Genomic DNA, 26,663 nt, shown 5'->3' on the forward strand with positions numbered 1-26,663 from the left:
CTTACAAATTTAGTCCACTAGTGTGGGTTCTTAGCACTGTTTGTGAAATGACAACTTAGGCATGAGAAGACAGCTACCATGTTCTCCCTAAATAGTTTTTCTCCAGGAAGAATAGCCACAGTTCCTCATATGTTCTTTTATTGTCCTGTTTGAATATTTAAAGTTTTGATTGTTTGAATGTTTTGCATTGCTCACCACTATGTCCTTTTCCATTAGTATAAATAATAAAGGTGATTGTATATAAAACAAGTTAATAGTTTTTTATGGCAAATAAAAAATATGCAATGGCAAATTAGTTGTGAGACTATGAAATACTACTTGGTGTTTAGCTCACAGATCTAAAAAGCTATTTAGGCATTTTTGGTGGATTAAATAAAGGGTGGGGACAGAGGATAGTTGAAGGAAACTGGAATAGGTGATGATTTATGTAATGTGTGACCGCTTCCTTCACTTTCTTACACCATTACATTTGCATATTACTATCACTTTCAATCTGTCATCAGCTGTTTTATTTTATAAATGCAATGTATTCAACATTTTGCAACCACCACATGTAGATTGTTGATTTTCTGGAAGCTGTGAAGGTGTTTTTTTCTTTTTTTTCCCCTTGCTGGAAAATACACAATCTGTCATTAATTATAAAACTTGTGGCAGCCTTATATGTCCTTCCTTCTGTCTGTGCAGAATACAGATTTACTACTTGCTGCTTCAATTAGGAGAGTCAAAAGCAATGGTGGCAGCCGAACTTTTCTATGAACTTCAAAGTCCTAAGCATAATTTGTCAGGGTTTTCTAAGGTTTCTCTTTTAACTTTTCCTTTATCTTACTCTGGGATAAAACCTCCATAAATGAGAAAAGACATACTCATCTTTGGTAATGACACAAACTTGTTTCTTTCTGATGTTTTGCCACTCAGGTGCTGAAGTATTAATATCAAAGAAAATTATAAAATGACTTTATACTAATTATTTTATTTGCAGCAAACACTGGAAAAGGAATATTCTCCTTTTACCTGATGTTTGTGGTTTTACTCCTACTCCTGAAATGCAGACATTTCAAATGGAATCTTTCCAATGTACAGCTTTTTCTGGATTTTATTTTTTTTTTGGCTTTGATTTTGTATTGTATACAGTAAAATTTTTGCATGATGTCATCTTGTTGACCCAGCTTTGAGCAGAAGTTTTAGTATCCACAGCATCTCAGTAGTTTAGCTTGTTTTTTCTTCTCCCTCATTGTAACATTTGTTGAAAGGTGCAGGACCAAGAAAGGTCCTTGTGCAACATAAGCAAGCATTTAATTAAGGGGTAATGCCTATGGTACCAGAGTATGTGAAGTGAAACAGAGATGCTTAATCAGCCACAAAAGCTATTTACTGCTTCGTAAACCTCAGTGCTCAGTGTCATAAATATTATTACTGTTCTAGGACTTCAGAAAAGCAATGAAATATCAAAACTGATTTTTCCCTACTGTTAAAGTATGGAAAGCTTTCCTCCTATTAGAACTTGTAATGAAGCTGACATTTTGGAGAAGCATATGTAACTGAAATTTATTAACTGGAATGTGATCAGAAGGGACTTAAATACAAATGAGGGGTATGTTGAAAGTAAAGCACGGAGGATAAGGTTTTATCTCTATTAACCCTGAAGTTATACGGAGGAATAAGTCACATAATATTGCCATATATATTTCAAACGCCTACATGGGCATGGACAAATAGATGCTTTCCATCCATTAGCTTAAATCTTTATAGCAACTCTGTAAACTAAGTTGGTTCCAGTTTTACAAATGAGAACATGGAAGCTCAGAGAGATGAAGTCACACAGATGTGTCTGATAATGCCTATGCTCTTTCTAGTACTTCAAACTGTTTATTAGATGAAAGCTTGTATTAAAATAGCCTTTAAAATATTTTTTCTGTTGAATATCTATTAGTATACCTGAAAAGCTCAATTGTGCCATGTTAATTCTTAAATTTTTAACCTTTTATTTGTTCTGTTTTCAACATTTAATAAGCAGCTAGTATATTCCTAACACTAAGTATTATGAAGACTGTAACTAAATAAAGGACAAAAGTATCCTCAGAGTTTCCATAGTTAAGTCTAAAGGAAGATTTAAACTTGAGTTGTTGAAGAAGTCTTATTGATTCCTTCCCACTCAGTCTTCCTCCTCAGAGTTTACCAGGTAAATACCCTAGCCTATACACTCAAAATTTGAGAACAGAATCAAAGAGAGCAAGGTTCTCTTTTCTAATACTTGGACTATTTGCCAGACCCTTTCCAAATTGTATCCCTTCTGTTGAGAGGGGGGAAGTACATGCAAAAGCTCAAATGCATAATCCAATTTACTCAATATGATCCAGCTTACAAGCACAAATAAGGAACGAGTTTGTAGTCTTGTTGAAATGCCCTGATAGAGAGAAAATTGTATACAGTGGAAACCAAGAGGAGGTAGTTAGCATAAGACCTCCTGAAGAGGAGAGGTTTTATAAATAAACTGACTGTTGAGAGAAGGCAAAGGAAAGCTGGTTAGTAAGGAAGCTAAGGGAAGGCTTTTGTGATGATTCTAATATTTTATTAACCCAAATGTTTATATCTTTTGATTGATTACACTTCTCTTTCCTTTGTTATCTACTATCACTCTGTAGATCTTTTATTCTGGTAATGTTTTCAAAAGGACTCTATGTTCTTTGTGGAAATGTCAGCATTAGAAGTTTAAAAGCTTCAGTTGTTGACGATTACTTAAGGCAGTTTAACCAAACATTGTGTCCAGTCCCCTCATTTTACACATAAAGAAGCTAAGGTCCAAATAAGCTGTCATACGCTTAATGTCAGATACGGTAAGCATCAGACCTGGGACTTGGCTTGGCTATTAGTCATGGTTTCTGTCCTGAATCTCTAGTTGAAAAATGCATGAAGTTACTTATGGTTTAATAATAAAAATAATTTATGTTTCCATTTGCTATTTTTCTTCATTGGCTTTAAGAGAGAAGTGATTGAAGAAATATGAAGCAATAGAAATATCTGACATAGTCTTATGGGCAATAATTTATTTAGGTAAAACATATGGAACCTTTAATTCAGAAGGTTCAGCTTTCTAAAGAGCAGTCACTTAATTTCGAAAGATATTTATGTACATGCCATCTTTCTAATGTATAATATAGTGGAAAGATAGCAAATTTAATAAAAAGCCTTATTCTGTGAGGTAATGTTGGCAATAGCACTTGTAAGCTCAGATTTATTCATACATTCTTCTTTTAACTGGCCTTTTAACTGAAGTAAAATTGATGGGAAAAGCATGAAGTTATGGAGAGTTTGGAATTGGGATGCCTTTGGTTGACTGTGATTATCATAATGTATTTCAACCTTGAAACTGAGCCCTGGATGACAGAGGAAAGCAGCTGAGACATAAGAAAATGCCAGAGACAAAATAACCTTCAGCCAGTCTATAAAAGGAATGATTAGGCAGTTCAAAATGTAAATGCCAAATTTTATCACACAGCTATTTCCTGGGATTTTAAATGGTTATAACTATTCTTTCTCTGGAACTAGAAATATACTTTAATTCTGAATGGCATAGGAAAGTCTCCTGCATCTACTATCAGCCTTTTTCTAGTTGCCTTATCCAGGAAATAGTGTATGCAGGTGAACCAAATAATTTCTGAAAAACAATGCAAGTGTTATAAGAGTGAAAGGACAAAAGTGTTCTCAGAATTTCCATAGTTATGTCCAAAGGAGAGTTTAGAACTTGAATTGTTTAAGATGTCTTACTGAGTCCTTTAAAGTCTTAGTCCTTTAAACTCTTCCTGACTAGTTACTCTTCCTCCATCATCTTTCTTAATATACTTTTAAAAATTCAGGACCAAAAAGAGACATAACTAAGCAAAAATGCATGTTAACTGCCATTACAAGGAGAGCAAAATGGGTGGTGCCATATGTACTAATCTTTGCTAGTAAGAATAACCTACAGCATATATAAAATCATGATGTTATATGTCTAAGTACCTTTCATGTTCTGAAATTCTTGCCGAGACCCTAATCTATTATTAAAAGTAATGGCAAAAACCACAATGGGTTCTACGCTAACCTAATAGTCAGCCCTGCATGTCTGTGGGTTTCATATCTGTGGATTCAACAAACCACAGATTAAAAAATTTGAAAATAAAAAATAGCAGTACAGTAATAAAAATAACACAAATAGAAATACAGTATCACAACTATTTACATAGCAAGTAATCCAGAGGTGATTTAAAGTATACGAGAAGATGTGCACAGGTTATATAAAATACTATGGCATTTTATATAAGGGACTTGATCATCTGCAGATTTTAGTGTTCACAGGGGTCCTGGAACCAATCCCCAACAGATAATGAGAGATAACCATAGCACGCCCTCCCTGTGCCCTACTCATTCTCTATTTTATTCCACCCTATCTACCAGTCAGATTAATTTCCAAAAAACTCCATAGTAATTATCTCTTCTTTTGCCCTGGTCAGGAACTTTTAGTGGCTCCTCATTACATATGTAATTCAGTCTGAGCTCTGGTTCTCTAAATACCTTTCTACCCCTCTTTATAGACCTTCCCCTCTGGCCAATTTTATTCCCTTAATATCCTTTAGCTGCTGTGTGGACTTTCAGTTGTTCCATGCCGCTAATAAAATTTTATCAAGCGACTTAATTTCTCTGGTCTTTTGTTTCCTTGTTGTTATATGGAGGACAGTGGATTTAATGGCCATTATATTTGTTTAGTGATTTCTAATTTATTTATAATTTTTCCATATATTGCTATTTCCTTCCTTCCTTCCTTCCTTTCTTCCTTCCTTCCTTCCTCTCTCTTTTTTTTTTTTTGAAACAGGGTCTTGCTCTGTTGTCCAGGCTAGAGTGCAGTGGTGCAATCTCAGCTCACTATAGCCTCGACCTCCTGGGCTCAAGAGATCCTCCCACCTCAGCCTCCCGAAGAGCTGGGACTACAGGCACACACAAAGATGCCTAACTAATTTTGTTTACCTTTTGTAGAGATGAGGTCTCACTCTGTTGCCCAGGCTGCACTTCATCTTTGTGCCCTTTACAGTAGTGCGTGCAGGAATGATCCACATTGTACAGATAGGAAGCCTCAAGTCCAAGTAGGCTAGGTGATTTGTATATGAAAGTTGTTCTAAAACTTTTTAGTCTCAGGAAGTACCATTTACAGTAGCACTCCCAAAGATGAAATATTTAGGTATAAATCTAAGAAAATGTATATAGGATCGGCTGGGCACAGTGGCTCACGCCTGTAATCCCAGCACTTTGGGAGGCCGAGGCGGGCGAATCATGAGGTCAGGAGATCGAGACCATACTGGCTAACACGGTGAAACACCGTCTCTACTAAAAATACAAAAAAAATTAACTGGACACGGTGGCGGGCACCTGTAGTCCCAGCTACTAGGGGGGCTGAGGCAGGAGAATGGTGTGAACCCAGGAGGCGGAGCTTGCAATGAACCAAGATTGTGCTACCAATGCACTCCAGCCTGGGAGACAGAGCGAGACTCCGCCTCAGAAAAAAAAAAAAGAGAAAGAAAATGTATATAGGATCTACGGTTAGAAACTATAAAGCACTGATAAAAAATATACATACAGATATCTATAGGTGGAAAACTACAATGCACTAATCAAACAAGATCTAAAGAAATGGAGAGAGATTCTGTGTTCATGGATTGAAATAATATTGTTGTGATGTCAGTTCTTTCCCATTTGATCTATAGACTTGACACAGTCCCAAATCAAAATCCCAGCAAGCTATTTCATAGATGTCAACAAACTGATTCTAAAGCTTATAAGGAAAGCCAAAGACCTAGTATAGTCAATGGAATACTGAAGAAAATTGGCAAAGTTGTAGTACTCACACTGCCAGGTTTCAAGGCTTACTATAAGGCCATAGTAATCAAGATACTATTGTGTTGGTGAAAGAATAGACACATAGATTAATAGAACAGGATGGAGAGTCTAAGATAAATTCACACGAATATAGTCAACTGATTTTTAACAAAAGATGATATTTTCAATAAATGGTGCTGGAACAATTGGATGTCCATACCCAAAACAGAACCAAGACACAGGCCTTATAATTTATGCAATAATTAACTCAAAATGGAGCATAGACCTAAATATACCACATGAAACTTATTGAGGAAAACATATATGATACTCAGTTTGGTGATAAATTTTAAAATACAACATCAGTATGATACATGAAAGAAAAATGTTAATAAGTTGTGACTTAGTTAAAATTTAAAACTTCTGTGAAATACTCTATTAAGAGAATGGAAAGACAAGCTATAAATGGGGAGAAAATATTTGTAAAACACATATATAACACTTGAATCCAGAATATACAAAGAACTCTTAAAACTCAACAATAAGAAAATCACCCAATTTAAAAATGGGCAGAAGATCTGAAGGGATACCCCATCAAGGAAAATAAGCAGGTGGCAAAATTAGCACTTAAAAAGATGGTCAACGTTGTATGTCATTAGAGAATTGCAAATTAAAATAATAATGTGGTACTACTACTCACCAATTGGCTGAAATTCAAAACACTGACCAAATTCTGGCGAGGATGTGGTGTAACAGGAACTCTCATTCATTGCTTGTGAGAATGTAAAATGTTACAGCCACTTTGGAAAGCAGGCAGTTTCTTACAAAACTAAACATGATCATACCATGCAAATCAGCAGTTATGCTCTTAGGTATTTACCCAACTAATCTGAAAACTTCTATTCACACAAGACCTGTACACAAACATTTATAGCAGCTTTATTTATAATTACCAAAACTGGAAGCATCCAATATGTCCTTCAGTAGGTGCATGGGTAAACTGTGGTACATTCATATAGCGAAATATTAATCAGTACTAAAAAGAAACGAGCTATGAAATCATGAAAAGACATGGATGAATCTTAAATGCACGTTGCCAAGTTAAAGAGATCAGCCTGAAAATGCACTGTGAGTCCAGTTATATGACATTCTAACAAAGGCAAAATTAGAGAGTTGGTAAAAAGATCAATGGTTGCCAGGGACTCGGGAGCAAGGAGATGAGGAGAAAGTTGAATAGGTGAAGAACTAGGACTTTTTTAGGGTGATAAGTATGATGTTACGGTGATGAATATAAGATATTAAGCATTTGTCAAAACCCGGAGAACTTTATAGCAGAAAGAGTGGATCTTAATGTGTACAAATTTTTGAAAACTCATTTAGGAGGTCAGAGATTCCAGGATGGAATGCAAAATGTGGCAAAGAGCCTAAATATAAATGTATCCAATAATCTCACTGAAGGGAGTGAAGAAACAAGTTGCTAATCTAAGTAACTTTGGAAATGAGTGGCATCTGTATGACTGTTTAGTCTTACTGTACTTACTTTAAGCTAAAGGAATTATCCATAAGCCTGGTACTCTATTGATGAAGTTCTGTCCCATGGGGAAGAAGGTATGGGTTAATAATGTTGAAACTACCATGCATGTATACTGGAATTGAACAATTAAGAAAATGGGTGGCAGTTGTTAGAAGCCAGGTTTTTCACTGTTGTAGTGTTGGTTACAGGTAAGCAATGAGAGGCTAAAATGATCCATGTGGTAATGGATTCAAGTTGGAGACATTGATATGAACTCATTTAGCTTAATTTGTAGATACAGATGGTTGCATATGGAAATGTTTATAGATATATGTATATGCACAGGTTAGGGTACATATTTACAATGTACACTAAATCAATGTGTAGTAGAAGCAATGAAACTCCAGTAGCAATTGTCATACCTAGTCCTCAAATCTTGAGGAGTAGGAGTCAGGAGTCAGGGTTATCTAGTGTTAGGAATCAGGATTCCTTGGAGAAGTGGCTGATTCTAACCCTGGGATAGGAAATATACAAGATCTATGGAGCCTCTGTAGTGACAGAAAATAAGAAAGGACTCAAAAAAACAAAAAAAAACAAAAAAAACCCAAGACACAATGATAGAGTATGTCAGGGGGACACAGGAGCCAACTGAAAGTTCTCCAATGACCAAAGCTGGAACAGTTTGAGCAACAAAATAAAAGTATTGTTGGATCATAATCCAATGTATAAAGTAAATATCTATGAACCCTTACTGATATAAACAAATGGTTGATGTTGACCTTGGGAGGGAATAGATAAATCTCCCTTGCAAAAGAATTTCAAATGATTTACTTAGATATTCCACCCTCAAGGGAGTGGGGGCATAACTCTCCACTCCTTATGTTAGGCTGTTGATAGTGACTTTTCTTCAATGAGTGCAGTACAGAAAGGGTAACATTACAATAGAGAAACCTGATAAACTCTACCTCAAGACAGATGATCAGGGTCAGCATCAACAGAGATGTCATGCATCCTTGATTTGATATGATATGATATGATGAAAATGACACTTTACCTGTGTGGTTTTTCTCCCAAAAACACATTGTCCTAGTCTAATGAGAGATCAAATCACAATTTTACAAAACATATGACTAGTAATCTTCAGAACTGTCAAGGTCATCATACTGGGTTGAATGATGATCCCCGCTCCCCTAAAAGATTATGTCCACATCCTAACCTCTAGAACTTGTGAATGTGATCTTATTTGTAAAAAGTGCCTCTGCAGATGTCTTTACATTAAGGATTTTGAGATGATGATCATCCTGGATTATCTGTGGGGCTCTAAATCCAATGAGGCATGTCCTTGTAAGACACAGAAGGTTATAGGCAGAGGAGAAAGCCATGTGAAGACAGGCAGAGATTAGAATGATATAGGCACAAGCATAGGGATCCGTACAGCCACTAGAAGTTAGAAGTGTCAAGGAGTGATTCTTCCCTAGAGACTTCTAAGAGAGTGCAGCCCTGTTCATTACTTGATTTTTTTATTTCTTGTCTCTAGAATCATATAAAAATAAATTTCTGATCACCTGTGGTCAGCAGTTCAAGACCAACCTGGCCAACATGGCAAAACCCCATCTCTACTAAAAAATACAAAAATAAGCTGGGCGTGGTGGCACGTGCCTGTAATCTCAGCTACTCGGGAGGCTGAGGCAGGAGAATCGCTTGAACCTGGAAGGCGGAGGTTGCAGTGAGCTAAACTTGCACCACTGCACTCCAGCCTGGGTGAGAGAGGGAGATACCATCTCAAAAAAATAAATAAATAAAAATAAATTTGCTGTTTTTTTAAGCCATCAAATTTATGGTAATTTGTTATAGCAGCCACAGCAAACAAATACACTCATCAAAAACAAGGAAGGCCTAAGAAACTGTCACAACCAAGACTAGCCTAAGGAGAATAAATATAATGTGATGCCCTAGATAGGACCCTGAAACAGAAAAAGGACATTAAGGAAAAACTGAAGATACCTGAGTAAAATACGGACTTTAGTTAATAATGTATTTATATTGTTTCATTAATTGTGACAAAGGTATCATACTAGTGTAAAATGTTCATAATTGGAGAAACTGGGTGTAGGACACATGGGAACTCTGTGTATTATCTTCACAATTTGTCTATACATCTAAAACTGCTCTAAAATGAAAGGTGTATTGTTTTAAAAAAGAATGAAAAGGAATAGATATCTGTCCTGGGAATAACATGAAACCAGAATATTCCACCCCTCAAAAACAAGGGTTTTCTTTCTTTGGCAATTATCTGTTGGAGGAAGCCTGCCTACTAACAGTACTCCTCTCTTCCTCAAACATCCTGTGGTCAACCTTGCTCTTCAAGGCAGATGAGACCACTGGGAAAACAGACCTCTTCAGCTACAGCAGAAATCTGTGCAATTATTCATTCTAAACAAATTAGCCCTTTGGCTTTCATGCTACTGGCCTTCCTTCCTGAATAATTCAGTCTAAAAGTTTTAAGACAGGGCCCAGGAAGGTGTATGTGCTAGGGTTTCTTGGACAATGACTCATTCTAGGGCTGGCACAGGGAAAGCATAGGACGAGATGTGCTGGACACATCTCCCTGTACCAGAAAGTAAAGTAGAGCTCGAAGAATGAGGGGATTATATCTAAAGGATGCAGAAGCCACCTTGAAGGGGCACTCACTGGCCAATTCTTGAACAGTTTGAGCATCAGACTAAATAGTCATGCTATCAAATCATAGCTCCTTGAATAAAATAGGAACTCATGAGACCATAGTGATCTAATAAATTAGTGGGGAGAAGAAAAGGAATAATGGAACTGGAAAGATCACCATTTGCAAACTATTGTAATCAGTGATCTTTCTTAATTCCATGATTCCTAGCTGATAGGATGCAGTCAGGAACATAGCAGCATTTCTTTGACACTTCTTTCAAAAATGCATAACTGAAATCTAATTTTGAAGAAAAGAAAATTCCAAATTGAGAGACTTTCTACAACATACCCAACATGTAACCTTCAAATTTATAAAGATTATGAAAGTCAAGGAAAAACGTTAGAACTATTCCAGATTTAAAGAGACAAACTTGATGATTAAATGCAACTCGTAATACTCTATTGGATGCTTTTGCTACAAAAGACATTAGTGGAATAATTGGTGAAACTTCACAGACTAGTAATGTATCATTGTTAATTTGTCGATTTTGATGGTCGTATTATGGTTATTTGGGAGAATAATTTTAGAGGAATTATGAACAAGTTATTAGGGATGATTGGGACATAATGGCAGCAACTTTCAAATTGAGGAAAAAACTATTCTTGAACTTTCCTGTTTGAAATTATTTTTAAAATTAATTTTTAAAGCTTTCAATAAAAGCCATTGTGAGTTGAGTGTATAAGAGGAGAAATTCATTAAGAATACTTCTGATCAATGAAATATCTCCAGACCTGGAAGAAAATTCAAGCTATTAAAGGGAAATACTGATGATAAAAAATCAATTCTAGAAGAAAGAGATTGTGGAAAGAATTCTTGTAAGAAAAAATCTTATAAATAACCTTGGAAACTTTATATTGGATGAGATTTGGTAGTTACTGCTTTTTGTTGACCCGTTGCATTGCCAAGTGTGGGAGTGGAAGTTTAGCATCCAGCTGGGTCTCACAGGGATTAGAGGGCAGAGAGCCAACTAGCACCACCTTGTACCCACACGAGGGTATATGGTGGTGCTAGTTGGCCTTCTCCCCACGTAGGCACCTCTGCCTAGGTGCTGCTTGATGGGATGGAAATTTAGCTACTGCTAGGCACTGGTAACGCTAGGGAAACAGAGGAGGGACAGTTTTTTAGAGGTGTAGAAGGAGCTTGATTTTGTACATTAACTTAGGAGAACCTGCCAGAGACGAGGAAAAGAAAATTATACAATAGAATTTATAGAATAAATCCAACTGTACCATTTTCCTACCCCTAAACTGTGATCCTTGACATCTCGAGGCATGTGGACTCTATGAATTAAGAGTTTTAGAAAGGATAATCTTTAAAGGACCATTTGACTTATTATATTTCGTCCAGCAATTTGAGTCTAGATAAGAAATGTGATAAGAGATAGTTGTGTCTCCTCAAAGTTGGAATTAAGGATACCAAACAAAAGAAGCTATAGGACATGTTTTCATTAATAATAAAGATCAAAGGGCAGATTATTTGCTGTGACTTGACCTAAAATACTGTGACATTGTTTGTTTTGTTTTGTTTTTTTTGAGGCGGAGTCTCACTCTGTCGCCCAGGCTGGAGTGCGGTGATGCCATCTTGGCTCACCGCAACATCCGCCTCCCAGGTTCAAGCGATTCTCCTGCCTCAGCCTCCTGAGTAGTTGGGATTACAGGTGCATGCCACCACGCCCAACTAATTTTTGTATTTTTAGTAGAAACAGGGTTTCACCAGATTTCACATGCTTACAGATTTTAAAGAGTTGTAGAAACATCTTATTGCACTAAGAGAAATTGCCTCACGAGAAATATTTTCATCTGCTTGACCAGCACTATTGATGAGGTGATTGAATTCCTCCAAGGAGGACAAGCTATTACGTCAACTGAAGTGACACATGCTTTGGGGAAGAGGCAGTCACAGGTGTTAGTAACATATACTTGCCAACACAAATTTATAAGAAGATTCATTTTTAAAAATTTTCAGCTTGGAGTGAGTTTGAAATAAAAATATTTTACTTCTCTTACTATCAGAGGCAGTGAAAACATTTATTTTAAAGTAGCTGCTATGAAATACATGCTTTTTTTCTGTGAGTGGCAATAGTACTTCCTCAGAGTATATATCAAGTCAGCTGCTTCAGGGAGCATTTCACATTCTCTGTGTATCCTGAGACCTCATTTTAGCAAATACAAGTCATCTACACTCTTCCCAATTCAATTTGATATCCTAACTGGGAATGATGGTGGAGCATAGTCTGAACCTTTCAGATCTGCATATTTTACAGCTGATTACTTCTGATTAAGTCCAATTTTGGTCATTTTAGACTAAATGGGAATTTTGATCTCTGATGTCATAATGTGACAGTGATTGATCTCCTGGGGGCATTCTCTATGCTGTAGTACTTGGTGCTTTGGGCCAAAGTTCTGTGTGTGTGCTCTTCCCTCCTTTGTCTCGTGCTCTCCCTATATCCCTTTCTTCATTTTTAATATTTTCTTCATTTTTCAATTTTAAACGAAAAATATGGGCCTCTTTAAACATAAGACCTCCTAAGAACAATACTAGATCATAGTTAATAATCTGCGCTAGGATAAACTCATCGTCTACCATTTTATTTTATTTTATTTCAATTCTTAGAATTAGATACCTGCATTTTCCTTTTTTTTCAATTTGACATTTATTTATTTTATTTCATTTATTTTTTTGAGACAGAGTCTTGCTCTGTCGCCCAGGCTGGAGTGCAGTGGCATGATGTTGACTCACTTCAACCTCCACCTCCTGGGTTCAAGCAATTCTCCTGCCTCAGCCTCCCAAGTAGCTGGGATTACAGATGCCTGCCACCACACCTGGCTGATTTTTTATATTTTTAGTAGAGACTGGGTTTTACCATGTTGGCCAGGCTGGTCTCAAACTCCTCACCTCAAGTGATCTGCCCGCCTCAGCCTCCCAAAGTACTGGGATTACAGGCGTGAACCACCGTGCCTGGCCCCATTTATTTATTTTTATTGAAGCAGATGTACATAATTTCAGGGCACATGTAATAATTCAATATTCCAAATCTCCTTTACCATTTTAGGTAAGAGTAATTCATAAGCCAAAGAAGATAAAGCATCCTTACCTCTTTATTCCTTAGTGACTCATTTTCACTGTCTAGTTTGCTCTCTTGGTGCCTTTCTTTCCCCTCCTCTTTTTAGTTTTTATTGAAAGAAAATAAGGGGAATATTTTAAACAGCAGTGAATATTTAAATTAATATTTTCCTTTTCCATCTACAAAGTTAAATATTTGAAATAGCTCTTCATATTAAAATACCACTTACAGCTTTTAATTTTAGAAACGTCAGCACATTGACAAATCATTTATTGCTTATTCCAGGTACCCCAAATTTTCTTTGTAGAACACATATTCACTGTTGAAGCTTTAGCTGATGAAGCTATATGTGCTGATAAAACAGGAAGAGAGACATTCTTCTCCCCTCGTTTATAAACAAAAATCTATGTAGTTGAACCTGGGTGGCTATAGCTATAAAACATAAGCTCATTCTTAAAGTTTGGACATATTTTACTTCTTGTTGAAATAGATGTTCCACAACTATAAGATGATAAGTCTGATCCACTGTTTGGAATTTTTCAGTTGATGGTGCCTTATGTAGTACTGTGTTGGAATTTACCAGCCTACAGTCTTGAGGTAGTGTTTTGCATTAAGATGAGTCCATTTTCAGTATTAAATAATTCCATGGTAATCTACATGGGAAAGAGTTTCTGCTTAAATGAATCAGAGTATGATGAGGCTTTATTAATAAGGTTGAGATAGTTGAATATTTGGGAAGTGAGAGTTAATTTAAGAAACTTGAGAAAAGACCATGTTCTTCAAAGCATCCGTAGTCTCCAAATCTAGTAAAAGTGAAGATCACTTCTCACTGTAATAGTCTATAAGGATTTTTTTTTGTTTTAAAATGTCTTTTTGTCTCTTCCTTAGTATTGGCAACTGTTTTATGTTGTATATGCTATGCTCATTTTAATATAACACTCTTATAAATGAAGACATACACAGCTTAATTAAAAACTTAGAGTAACAGGCCATCATAGTTATCATTTATAGAACTAGTTCTGACTACCACTGTGGCCTGTGCGTATATATGAGCCATAAGGTCACCCTAAGTGGTACTTTTTATAAGCTTAGTCAAGGTTATTAAAGCCAAAGGAAAACTAATATTTAGTGCTTCTACTGTTTTATTTATTACTCGATTTAATTTAGAAGTACTTTAGGACCTTGACCTACTTCAGTGCTGTTCATTCATTGGTAGTAAATATTAATCGATGAATTGAGATTTGATGTCAGCTGTTCTGTATTAACCCATTTATTTTGTTTTTCATATTCTGCTTTTTAAATTGTATATATTGTATCATTGCAATGAGAAACCAGATTTATGTTATAAAGCATTTTTTCCTTAATGAAGTATAAATATCAGTTACAGTTAGTTTAGTTTCCTATAGTCATTAAAGAAAAAAGACCAAGTTCAAAAACTCATCTAACCATACATATTATAATGTCCAGCATCTATACTAGGTTATTGATAGTGTTTAATTTTTAATTCATATTATTGGTATGCCAGATGCTCTATGCATACTACATAAGACTGCAAATTTCCTTTCAGGACCTAAAAGGGCTGTTGTGTTTATAATGCATGTGTTTGTTTCATTTTGCACATTTCAGTGTGCACTCATATTGTTGTATTTCCTTTATTCTCAGAACAAACCTGAGAAATAAATAAGCATTATCTTTTAGGTAAACCAAGGTTCAGGAAGATTGAATGTTTTGCCTAGACAAAAATTCAGACCTCTTGATAACTTGTTAATGTTCTATCTGATACTCTACAAAGAGCAGTAAAATGGTATATTATTTCATAATAGTAGATGTCAAACTGCTGTATAAATCTTTATTTGCATAGCACTTATAATTTTTTAAATGCCTTTTATATTTAAAAGAAAATTATAAAAGCAGAGTTCTTCTGTTATATATTTACTGTAGTTTCCTTTATTAGACTCACACATTCAGTAGATACAAAGTACCTCTGTGTTCTAGGTACTGGATTGGTTGCTAAAGTACAAAGCCAATCTCAGCTTTCAAAGAGATCAGGCCAGCAAGACACTGTTGTCTTACCCAACAGACATGGACAGTGTGATATAGGTCAAGTTTGCTGAGGGCACTGGAAAAATGCTTTTGTTTCTCCTGTTTTGGGAGTAAATGTGTGACTGGCACTGTCCTTTTTCCTACCATGAATACAGAAGTAATGCCCATATCTACAGCAAACAGCTTTGAAGCAACAAATCAACACACTTAGCAAAAAGAAAGAGCCTTGGACTTGATGACCCCTTCAACCTCTGTACTAATCCTAGACTACCTACCTCTGGACATTTTGTTTGGGGGGAAATAAAGTAATGCTCTGTTTTTTAAAGTCATACATAAATCAGAGTTTCAATTAATTGTAGACAAATATTTTCTGTCTCTATATTTTTTACTTATAATGGACTTTTAGCATGCAGTAGACTAGAGAATGATGTAACGAATCTACATCACCTAGTTGTAATATTAATCAATATTTAACTAACCTTTTCCATTCTTGTACTTTCTCTCTTAGTAATTATAACTATGTTAAAGTAACTCTATCATAAAAGTGTGTGAAAATACTGTGGAAACACATGGAAGACAGTGACTAAACGTGGCCAGCATTGAAGGGTCTTCAAAGAGGAGGTAGCATTGGCAGAAACTTTAAGGTCAAGTAGAGAATGGAAAGAGTATTTCTAGTGGGAGGACTAACATGTACAAAAGGGTTTTTAAAAGCATGGCATATTCAAAGAAGGGGAAATAGATTACTGTGGCTGGAATATAGAGATTATCATGTATGAGTGTCAGTATATGATTCTAAAAAGATGGCTTGGTGCCAAATCATGAATGGACATGTATATATCATATCAAGAAATTTGGTGCTTATTACATAGGTACCAGGAAATGAAGAATATGATTAGTTTTGAGTTTTTAAAACAGAACAGTGACAGTAACATTTTTGGAGTATGGGATGAAGAGGGAAGGCAGTAAACTGGGCCAATGGTTCAAGTAATTAGAGAAGCATTTGGTGATAGCAATAGTCGTTTTAGGCAAGGGGAGATAAGATTAAGAGAGATTTCAGGGGAAGAATCAACATGATTTGGTGCCTGGCGAGGATGTGGAAAAGGGAGATAGTCGTAGAATGACTTGAGTAGATATGATGATGCCAGGATTAAAGTAATACAGCAGAAGACTGGTTTGGAATAAGGGCATATGATGAGCTTGGTATTTTAAGTTTGAAGTGCTGATAGGTCATTCAGGTAGAGTATTCATTGTGCCAAGTGGAAATATAGAACTGGACCTTAAGAGAATCTCACACTAGGGAGTTCTATAACTTGCCTTTCCTGCTAAATATGTCATACATCACAAGTTCATATATATATAAGACTATATATATGTAAGTATTCATATACATACATGTACATACACAAGTTAATCCTTATTATTCACTAATTGCATATTTGGCCCACTTCCTAAAGTTTATTTGTAATCCCTAAATCAGTACTTGTGGTGTTTTTGTAATAATTTGCAGGCATGCTTGCCGTGGTAAAAAAAATTTGAGTCACCTGATGTGCAGATTCTCAGCTGTAGTCGAACAGGGTGATACTCTAGATACTCTGCCTTCTTGTTTTGGTTCTTATACTGTAAACAAGCATCCCTTTTGCAGTCTACTTAATGCCACATTTTTCACATTTTCTGTGCTTTTTTTGGGTAATTTTGCTTTTTTAAGCAAATGGCCCCCAGTGTTGTGCCAGAGTGCTGTGTAATATTCCTAAGTGCAAGAAAGCTGTGATATATCTATACAAGAAATATGTATGTTAGGTAAGCTTCTCTCAATCATGAGTTATGCTTTCAGCCATTATTTCAGTGTTAATGAGTAAATATATATTAAGTAAGATGTCTTTAAACAGAAATACAGATAAAACAAGGTTATGTATTGGCTGGTTGATGAAAATGTTGTGACCAGAGGCTCCTAGAAACCTAACCATCTTTCCTGTTTCCCCTAGAAGCAATGGTTCAGTGTTCAGTAACTCAGTGTTTGTGGCAATTTAATAGACCATAACTACCACAGATAACAAGAATCAATGTGTGCGTCTGCATGTGTAGAAAATTTGCTACTCTTTTATAAATAACCCTTATATTTGTACAATGTAAGCATTAGTCCCAATTTATGCTTGAATTTTTTTTTTTTTTTTTTTTTTTGAGACAGAGTGTTGCTTTGTCACCCAGGCTGGTGTGCAGTGGCACAATCTCGGCTCACTGCAAGCTCCGCCTCCTGGGTTCACACCATTCTCCTGCCTCAGCCTCCTGAGTAGATGGGACTACAGGCACCTGCCAACACACCGGGCTAATTTTTTGTATTTTTAGTAGAGACGGGGTTTCACCGTGTTAGCCAGGATGGTCTCGATCTCCTGACCTCATGATCCGCCCACCTTGACCTCCCAAAGTGCTGGGATTACAGGCGTGAGCCACCGCGCCTGGCCATAACTGTCTTTTTTAGTGAAAAATAAATGCATACAAGATGAAAATAGTTTGCTATTTTAGATCAGATGGATGATTCTATATTCCTTAAGTCAGAAGGTTTTTCATAAAATGGAATATTGAAGAAGTACGTGTGACATTGACTGACAGCATTTAAATGATCACCTATAGCACACTTGAGCATAATGTGGTTGTCAGCATCATATTGGTGGACCGCCAGTTTCTTTTATGGTTGATGTTACTCTCTTTAGCAAGCTTGCAACATTATCAGTCCCTTTTCTCTTAAAGAAATTTATTTTATAATAGTGTTTATGTGTGAGGAGAGTTCATAATCGAAGACTAGTGTGTGTGTGCATTCATATCTGTCAATTTGCTTGAATATGACAGCTCAAAAGCATTTTTTAACCTTTCATTCACAAATGTTGATTCATATCAGTAGGGGTGTTTTAAAATGACAGGTATTATGTGAGAATGAGAATTACCCATACTTTCTGACATATCAGTGTTATGTTGAAAATTAACATTCAGCTTTGTATCTCACATTTTATTGTCTGCAAATCTGAAAGCAGGGAATTGGCATTTACAAAGTCAAGGACAAGCCAACATACAACCCCATGCATTGACTGTTATACTTCAAAGTGATTCTGTGCTTGTTAACATATGTCTGTTTCCTAATCATCATCTTCCTTGGTATAGAAAATATGCCTTTGTTATTGTCTTATATGGCTATATAGTTAAATGCTTAAAATAAAAATAATATAGACCTACATTTAGAGATTCTTCAGTTTGGGGTGGCTGATTTATTTGTGCTGCTTATGTTTCTGACTTGATCTTCTTCTGACTGATTCTGTAGGCTTCTAACTAAGGTATTAGGGTGAATGCTTTCTGTCTTTACTGCAAACAGTAGATTTTATGTCATCAAGAGTAGTTATCCAGCCTGGGTAACAAGGCAACACCCCATCTCTACAAAAAAAAAAAAAGGAAAGAAAAGAATTAGTCAGGCATGGCAGTATGCACCTGTAATCCCAGCTACCAGAGAGGCTGAGGTGGGAGGATTGCTTGAGCCTGGGAGGTGGAGGCTGCAGTCATCCATGATCACGCCACTGCACTCCAGTCTGCCAGTCTGGGCAACTGAGTGAAAAAAAGCAAAAGCAAAAGGAGAAGGAGAAGAGAAGGAGAAGGAGGCTTATGCCTGTAATCCCAGCACTTTGGGAGGCTGAAGCGGGTATATCACTTGAGGTCAGGAATTTGAGACCAGCCTGGCCAACATGGTGAAACCCTGCCTCTACTACAAATATAAAATTAGCCAGGCACAGTGGTTCATGCCTGTAATCCAAGCACTTTGGGAGGCCAAGACAGGTGGATCACTTGAGGTCAGGAGTTTGAGACCAGTCAACATGATGAAACCCCATCTCTACTGAAAATACAAAAATTAGCTGGGCATGGTGCTGGGCACCTGTAATCCCAGCTACTCTGGAGGCTAAGCTGGGAGAATTGCTTGAACCTAGGAAATGGAGGCTGTAGTGAGCCAAGATTGTGGACTGCACTGCAGCCTGGGCGACAGAGAGAGACTCCATCTCAAAACAAAATTAGCTGGGTGTGATGCCAGGCTCCTGTAATCCCAGCTACTGGGGAAGCTGAGGCAGGAAAATTGCTTGAGCCTGGGAGGCAGAGGTTGCAATGAGCTGAATCATGCAACTGCCCTTTAGCCTGGGCAACAGAATGAGACTCTGTCTCAAAAAAAAAAAAAAAAAAGAAGTAATTATAACAGCATCTTTTTCTCCTTATTTTTGGTAGATGACCTTAATATTCACTCTTCACATGGAAATAATTCATAGATTTATTCTTCCGCACTATGACTAGTGTATTATTTTAAGTGTTTTGATTTCTTTTCTTTTTTTTTTTTTTTGAGACAGAGTCTGACTCTCTCACCCAGGCTGGAGTGCACAATCTCGGCTCACTGTAACCTTCGCCTCCTGGGTTCAAGCAATTCTCTCTGCCTCAGCCTCCTGAGTAGCTGGGATTCCAGGCTCCTGCCCCCATGCCCCACTAATTTTTGTATTTTTAGTAGAGATGGGATTTCACCACGTTGGCCAGGCTGGACTGGAACTCCTGACCACAGGTGATCCACCAGCCTTGACCTCCCAAAGTGCTGGGATTACAGGCATGAGGCACTGTATCTGGTCGTGTATTTAAGGATTGATGCTTTTTAATTATGTTGCATTTAGAAAGCAAAGTATTTGCAGTTGAAATCCTCTGTGAATTTAACATCAAGCATACTATATTTTCACTTTCCCTGCTTACTTGGAGCAACCTAATGTTCTAGTATTAAAGACTGTTTTGTAAGATTAATCAGCCCTTGATCTAATTGAAAGAGAGTCATATGTTACCTTATTCCAATTTCAGTAAACTATTATGCAATATAGAGATGTGTTATAATTTGAGAGTTTTGTGTAAAGTTCTTTGGTAAGTGCTAATTCAGTGGGAATACCTTCTTAAATCTATAAGGATGCAGGGAAGTGACTAAAAGATGAAAATATTTCTCTAATGTATCTCTAATGGAAGTACAGGATAGTACCTAAATGTCACCTTTGCCATATGGTTTCAGAAAAAAATACTTGAGGGTCTTTGGTGAATTATTGATTGTAGTATGTAAGCCTCTTTTTTTTTTTTTTTTTTTTTTTTGAGATGGATCTAGGCTCACTGCAAGCTCCGCCTCCCAGGTTCACGTCATTCTCCTGTCTCAGCCTCCCGAGTAGCTGGGACTACAGGTGCCTGGCACCACTCCCAGCTAATTTTTTGTATTTTTAGTAGAGACGGGGTTTCACTGTGTTAGCCAGGAGGGTCTCGATCTCCTGACCTCGTGATCCACCCGCCTCGGCCTTCCAAAGTGCTGGGATTAACCGCGCCCGGCTACTTTTTTGTATTTTTAGTAGGGAGAAGGTTTCACCGTAGTCTCGATCTCCTGACTCATGATCTGCCCGCCTCGGCCTCCCAAAGTGCTGAGATTATAAGCGTGAGCCACCGCGCCCGGCTTCATTCAAATACTTTTATTTCTTCTCTTCAACAATCTGAACAGTTACTCCTTGGATCTGCCAGGTTAAGACATTTTCTCCAAGGAGACTTACTAAAATCCATTTAGTTTCCCTTCTCACTGGTTTTATGTATGTAAATTATATGCTGTTTGTCATTAGTTTGCTTAGTTTCGTTAATATTCAGTTAAATATCTCCTGAGTGCTTATTGCAATGATGTGTGAGCTTGGTGGTGTAGAGAAGTATGCTGTGGTCAGGGTTTCCAGAGAAAGTGATCTTGTACCTGAATAAGAATTTCCCATGTGTGGGAGGTAGGTAAAGATATACTGGCAAAGAGAACAGCGTGAGAATACATGGGATTGACAAATAGTTCAGTATGGCTGTGGTGCAGTAAAGTGGGAGATAGGAAATAAAGCTGAAGAGATAGGTATGAGCCTGGTCATTGAGGACTTTATATGTCACACTTGGACATTTATTCGTTGAATAAGGGACTTTATTCTGTTAGTGTTGGGTTGCTTTGAAGAGTTTGACATAATGAGGGTTTGATATATGATAGTGCTTGATGTGGCAAAATTTTATTTTAAATCAATCATGTTGGCAGAAGTATGTAAACAAATTTGAGGTAGGATAAAAGTAGAGATGGGGAGATGAGTTAGGTTACTGATTTGGTCATATTGAAAGATAACTTGGATTTGGATACTATTAATAGGGATGGAATTGAGGAAATAGACTTGGAAAGTGTTTAAAGTAGAAATCAGTAAGAATTGAAGATGACTGGTGAAGTGTGAGATGATTGCCAGACTTTTGGCTTAAGAAGTTAAGGGGCTGTGGTTCTGCTGTGACAGGGACTTTAAAAAGGAACAGATTTTAGGAAAAGATGAACAGCTCAGTTTGGGATATACTGAGTTTTTGCCTATAGTATCTTCAGTTAGAAACATCCAACAAACAACTGGATGTAGGAGTCTGAGGCTCAGGTGAAAGGTCAGGATTCAGGGTATTCATTTGAGTTCCTCCCAGTCCTGGGAGGAATACCGAAAATGTGAGTAGAGTGTGAAGTAGACAAAACCCTGAACCCTAGGAGGAATGGGAAAAAGAGGAACACAAAAAGGAAACTAGGAAGGAAAAACTCTATGTCTTTGCCTAATTACTTTTAAAAGGAGGACAACTTTATCCTTTTTGGAAAACTCTTTAAGCATTCTTGAATAGTAGGATATTATATAATGTTATGTAGTAGATAATAAATGTTTAAGTTTGCCACTTATTTTGTTCAGCTGGAAAACATTTCATTTACTTGGAAATTGTGTTTTTATATTTTATCCATTTTCATTACTTAACAAATATTTTTTAATTCATATCATTTCATGAGCTGCTATGTACTAGGCACCATGAAGTCTCCTATTCTGGTTTTGTTGTGAGAGTTACTCTGACCCGAAGGCACTGATTTGCACTAAATTTTGCATGGTCAGTCTTATGTGGATTAATATGATAGTTGAACATCCTCCTCTTCCTGAGTACAGTGTGGCCTTATTTAATCTTTTTCATCTCTCTGGGTCACTATTTCTTCATTTTTCTTAAGTCTGTTCATTTTTTAAAACTCAAGAACAGTGTCTACCAACAGGTTTTAGAGATCCACAGGGTACATGACTGGGTTTCATGACTCAGCTGAAATTATATGCAAGATATGATGCATATATATACATTTTTATGAGGATGCAATTTATAGCTTCTTTTGGATTATCAAAGTTTTATATAACTCACCACTCACCTTCCACCCAAAAGGTTAAGAACTATAGGAACCGGAAGTATTTTTGTGTAATGTATTATAATAAACTACACTGTTTCATGCAACCCCTGAATAGTGAAGTTGTCTTTAACAGAGGTATTGCTATTCTTTGAAAGTAATTTTTTGAAGTAAGGAACAAATTTATTTTAATGCACTATAATATATGTTTACTTTTTGGCTACTTAAGCCTATAATGTTTCTGTTATATTAACCAATTAAAACGCCTCCTAGTTATTTTATAGCTTAAAAACAAGTTCATCAAATAGAATAAGTAAGAGTTTGATTCTGCCTTATGGTGAATTAAAGAATGCTTAGTTTTAAAGAGTGATTCAAATGCCCTTTATTAAGATATCTTCCCCACTTTGCATGTTCTAAAAGGAAAATAATACTTGAGATCCATTTGTAAGGAGAGAAAAGGAAGCAATGACATAATGCCCAGAGTTGGAGCCAATTAAACCAGGTTTGTACTTTTTCTTTCCATAATGTAACATATTTATTCTGGTCTTGAATCTCTTTTATTAATCGCCTGTCTTATTCCAGCAAAAATCTAATAATTTCAAACCTTGTCATAATAGTATGGAGGAGACAAAGATGAGTAAGACATGCCCTTTTCAAACTATTTGCAACTAATGCAAAAGAACAGAAATCATAACAGTCTCTCAGACCACAGTGCAATCAAATTAGAACTCAGGATTAAGAAACTCACTCAAAACCGTATAACTACATGGAAGCTGAACAACCTGCTCCTGAATGACTACTGGGTAAATAGCGAAATGAAGGCAGAAAGAAAGATGTTCTTTGAAACCAAATGTTCTTTGAGAACAAAGATACAACATACCAGAATCTCGGGGACACATTTAAAGCAGTGTATAGATGCCCACAAGAGAAAGCAGGAAAGATCTAAAATCAACACCCTAACATCAAAATTAAAAGAACTAGAGAAGCAAGAGCAAACAAATTCAAAAGCTAGCAGAAGACAAGAAATAACTAAGATCAGAGCAGAGCTGAAGGAGGTAGAGACACAAAAAACCCTTCAAAAAATCAATGACTCCAGGAGCTGTTTTTTTGAAAAGATCAACAAAATAGACTGCTAGCCAGACTAATAAAGAAGAAAAGAGAGAAGAATCAAATAGATGCAATTAAAAAAAAATGACATAGGGGATATCAAACTATTTGCAACTTAACTATGAATATGAAAGACAAAATTATAAAAAGCTAGATAGCAATCTCATTTTAACATGGAAAGTTCTGTGAGGTTTGGTAAGTTGCTTGAGGTCAGAAGCTCTTAAAGAGATAAGGTGGGATTCAGACTGATATCTGTTGACTCCAAACCGTATTTGCCTTCCATTATGTCACAATGTTCCCTATTTTATTTAGGTTTAGTTGTTGTGCAACTAGCTGATTACTGAAGTAGAAGGTGGAGATCATATGTATTTCATTTAAGGAATTTACTTTCATTTAAGGAATTTATTTCATTTACTTTCTGATGAAGTAAAAAGGGGGAGCGTATTCTCTGTTCTTCAGAAGTTTAGAAGATTAGAGACGGGAACTAACATTTGTAAGCACTTACTATGTGCTAGACACTATTGTAAGGACTTAACATGAACTAACTTATTTAATTAACAACAGCCAGGTGACATACTTGGTGTTATCCCTCATCTTTAAAACAAAGAAATAAGCAAATTGCCCGAGATCACATAGCTAGTAAGTACCAAAAGCAGATTCAAAACCGTGTATTGGGAAAGGTTAGATAAGGTTTACACCATGTCTATTGACTTAATCTTTTTTTTGTTTATTATTATTATTTTTTATTTTTTGACATGGAGTCTCTCTGTCGCCCAGGCTGGAGTGCAGTGGCACAATCTTAGCTCACTGCAACCTCCGCCTTCTGGGTTCAAGTAATTCTCCTGCCTCAGCCTCCCGAGTAGCTGGGTCTACAGGTGTGTGCCCCCACGCCTGGTCAATTTTTTTTTGTATTTTAGTAGAGAAGACGGGGTTTCACTGTGTTAGCCAGGATGGTCTTAATCTCCTGACCTCATGATCCGCCCGCCTCGGCCTCCCAAAGTACTGGGATTACAGGCTTGAGCCACTGCACCCAGCCAACTTAAAATTTAATATTACACAAACCAAACAAATAGCTGGACAATTTAGTCTGAGCTCTGTTGCTATTAGTGTCATTTGTAAACATCTTAATTCAACTATTAGCAGTTAAATCACCTTACCAAAATAATACTTACATCTTAACAAGCTTTTCATTGTAATCAGTTTGAAAAAGTAATTTAGGTTACATGATCCTGTGGTGAAGAGAGATTTTAAATTCACAGAATAGTGAACAGCAACATATGATAGAAAGGACTTTGAGGTGGGGCTCAGATCTGGGTTCTTTCAATTCCCAGCTTTCCTGGTGACTCATGTGCTCTACAAGTATCTTAACCTGTTTTCATATGTTTTGTAAGATGAGAAGATTGACTTCATTGTTCCCTAAGTCCCTTACAATGATACAATTATCCTATCAGTAGATTTTTAAAATGTGAATTTTTTTACATGTGAATAGCTAAGAATTTTTGGTTGAGAGATAAGTCTTTAGAGATCACTTCATTAATTCCTCCCAGGTGACAGATGAAGAGACTGAGACCTTCACGTTTGTATGGCACTGTAAACATTTCAAAGCTCTTTGTTCTTTTACATACGTTAATCTCATGTGAGCCTCATCACCATACTCTGTGGGTTAAATACTATTCTCTTCATTGTATACAAGACCAGATTGAATTAGTCATATAGCTGGGCTAGATGAAGTGACTCTGTGACTCTCAACCGAGTTTATCATGTTTTCTTGCTTTAGTGAGACTAATTACATCCTTCAATGAAGTACTATTTTGTGAGAAAGTGAGAATTCAGTGATTTATGAAAAAATCCAAGCAGAAGAAACAAAACATTTTCTAACATGAAAGTAGTAATGACTACAGCTATGTAAATAGCAGTAACAAAGAGGAAAGGAAGTGGCAAGTAATAAGGTCTATGAGTTGATTTAATTTTGGTTTTCATTTATTCCTGGCTTAAGAATAAGCATAATTGACTTTTAATATCCTTGTGTTTATCAATAACATACTTTATCCTGACTAAATAATGCAAGGAGAAATCATACTTTATAATAAAGTATTCATAAATTGTAGGTGAGCTAAGGAAAATTTCAAACAGTTAATTTGAAAAGATACTTTGAAAACAAATAAATAAGCCTGGGAAGCTAAGATTTATGTAAAATTATTTGATTATTTCATTGCCTTTATTGAAGTGAGTTTTCTTTTTTATTTCCACTTTGTAGTTGTAGAGCTACAACTTTTTTGTAACTTTTTAGTATTTTTTTAATTGGAAAGAAAATAATTTTAAAACTAGTATGTAGGCATGAGCAGTTTTTCTTATACAATTTTTTTCCCAAATTGTCTCTCCTTTAAAAGGAACTGACTTTCTAGATTACGTGGTATGATGGTGCTTTCTCTGCAGATATGAAAATTTGATCATTAATACAATCTCTAGTTGTTGTTCTATATTAAAATGTTTTTTTTTAAAGATGATTAACTGCATGTATTCTGTAGAACTAATAAAAGAAAGGAGGATCTCCCAGATGGTTCTAATCAAATAAGGAAAACAGCAAAGGATGGAGTTGATATACAACAAAATTTGAAAGCAACATTATGAGATTTGACTTATTTTAGAGAAGAAAAATGTATTATGTCCTTTCTGAAGTCTGTTTTTCTTAAGAGTCCATTATAATATTCTCTTGCCCAGCTGCTGATGTTCTTTCCTTATGCCCTGCTCTACAGAGCTCCACCTCTTATTGCGTACTCATTCTCACGCCATCACAGATCCATGGAATTCAAAATGATATTTGATGCAGACTTGAATAGAGCTAGTTTTTAATTCTCAACTCTATGTCTGAGTTCAAAACATGTGTAAAGGTTTTTTTTACAGCCACTTTTTAATGGTGCTTTAAAGGAAAAGATGAAGAGGCCCCTTCATAGTAATTAATTTTTTGATTTTTGTTTTGAGATAACTAAGGAGCTAGTTTCCTGGAAACTTCAAATTCCTAACACAGTTTCATTAAATTGTACCTATTGTAATACGATTGTGTCTTGCTAACCCAGACTATAGTCAGTTTTAAGGACTACTGTTAGTTTCTCATTGGCCCATTGTGATTTAGTGT

The 26,663-nt window shown here is 36.3% G+C and overlaps 1 protein-coding gene across 31 annotated transcripts in view; it reads left to right on the forward strand.

The window, feature by feature from the left end:
• The window catches only part of LOC105491024 (pseudopodium enriched atypical kinase 1), a 305,249-nt gene that overhangs the window by 117,437 nt on the left and 161,149 nt on the right, over positions 1-26,663 (forward strand). For 20 of the 31 annotated variants that reach the window (XR_011626306.1, XR_011626305.1, XM_011757117.2 and 17 more), the window contains one exon: positions 22,841-22,922. The exons of the other annotated variants lie outside the window; for them this stretch is intronic. The gene's annotated coding sequence lies outside the window, so the exon portion shown is untranslated. The remainder of the gene's footprint in view (positions 1-22,840; positions 22,923-26,663) is intronic. 31 annotated transcript variants of the gene reach the window in all.

The sequence above is a fragment of the Macaca nemestrina genome, chromosome 7, assembly GCF_043159975.1.
Source record: "Macaca nemestrina isolate mMacNem1 chromosome 7, mMacNem.hap1, whole genome shotgun sequence".
Lineage (NCBI taxonomy): Eukaryota > Metazoa > Chordata > Mammalia > Primates > Cercopithecidae > Macaca > Macaca nemestrina.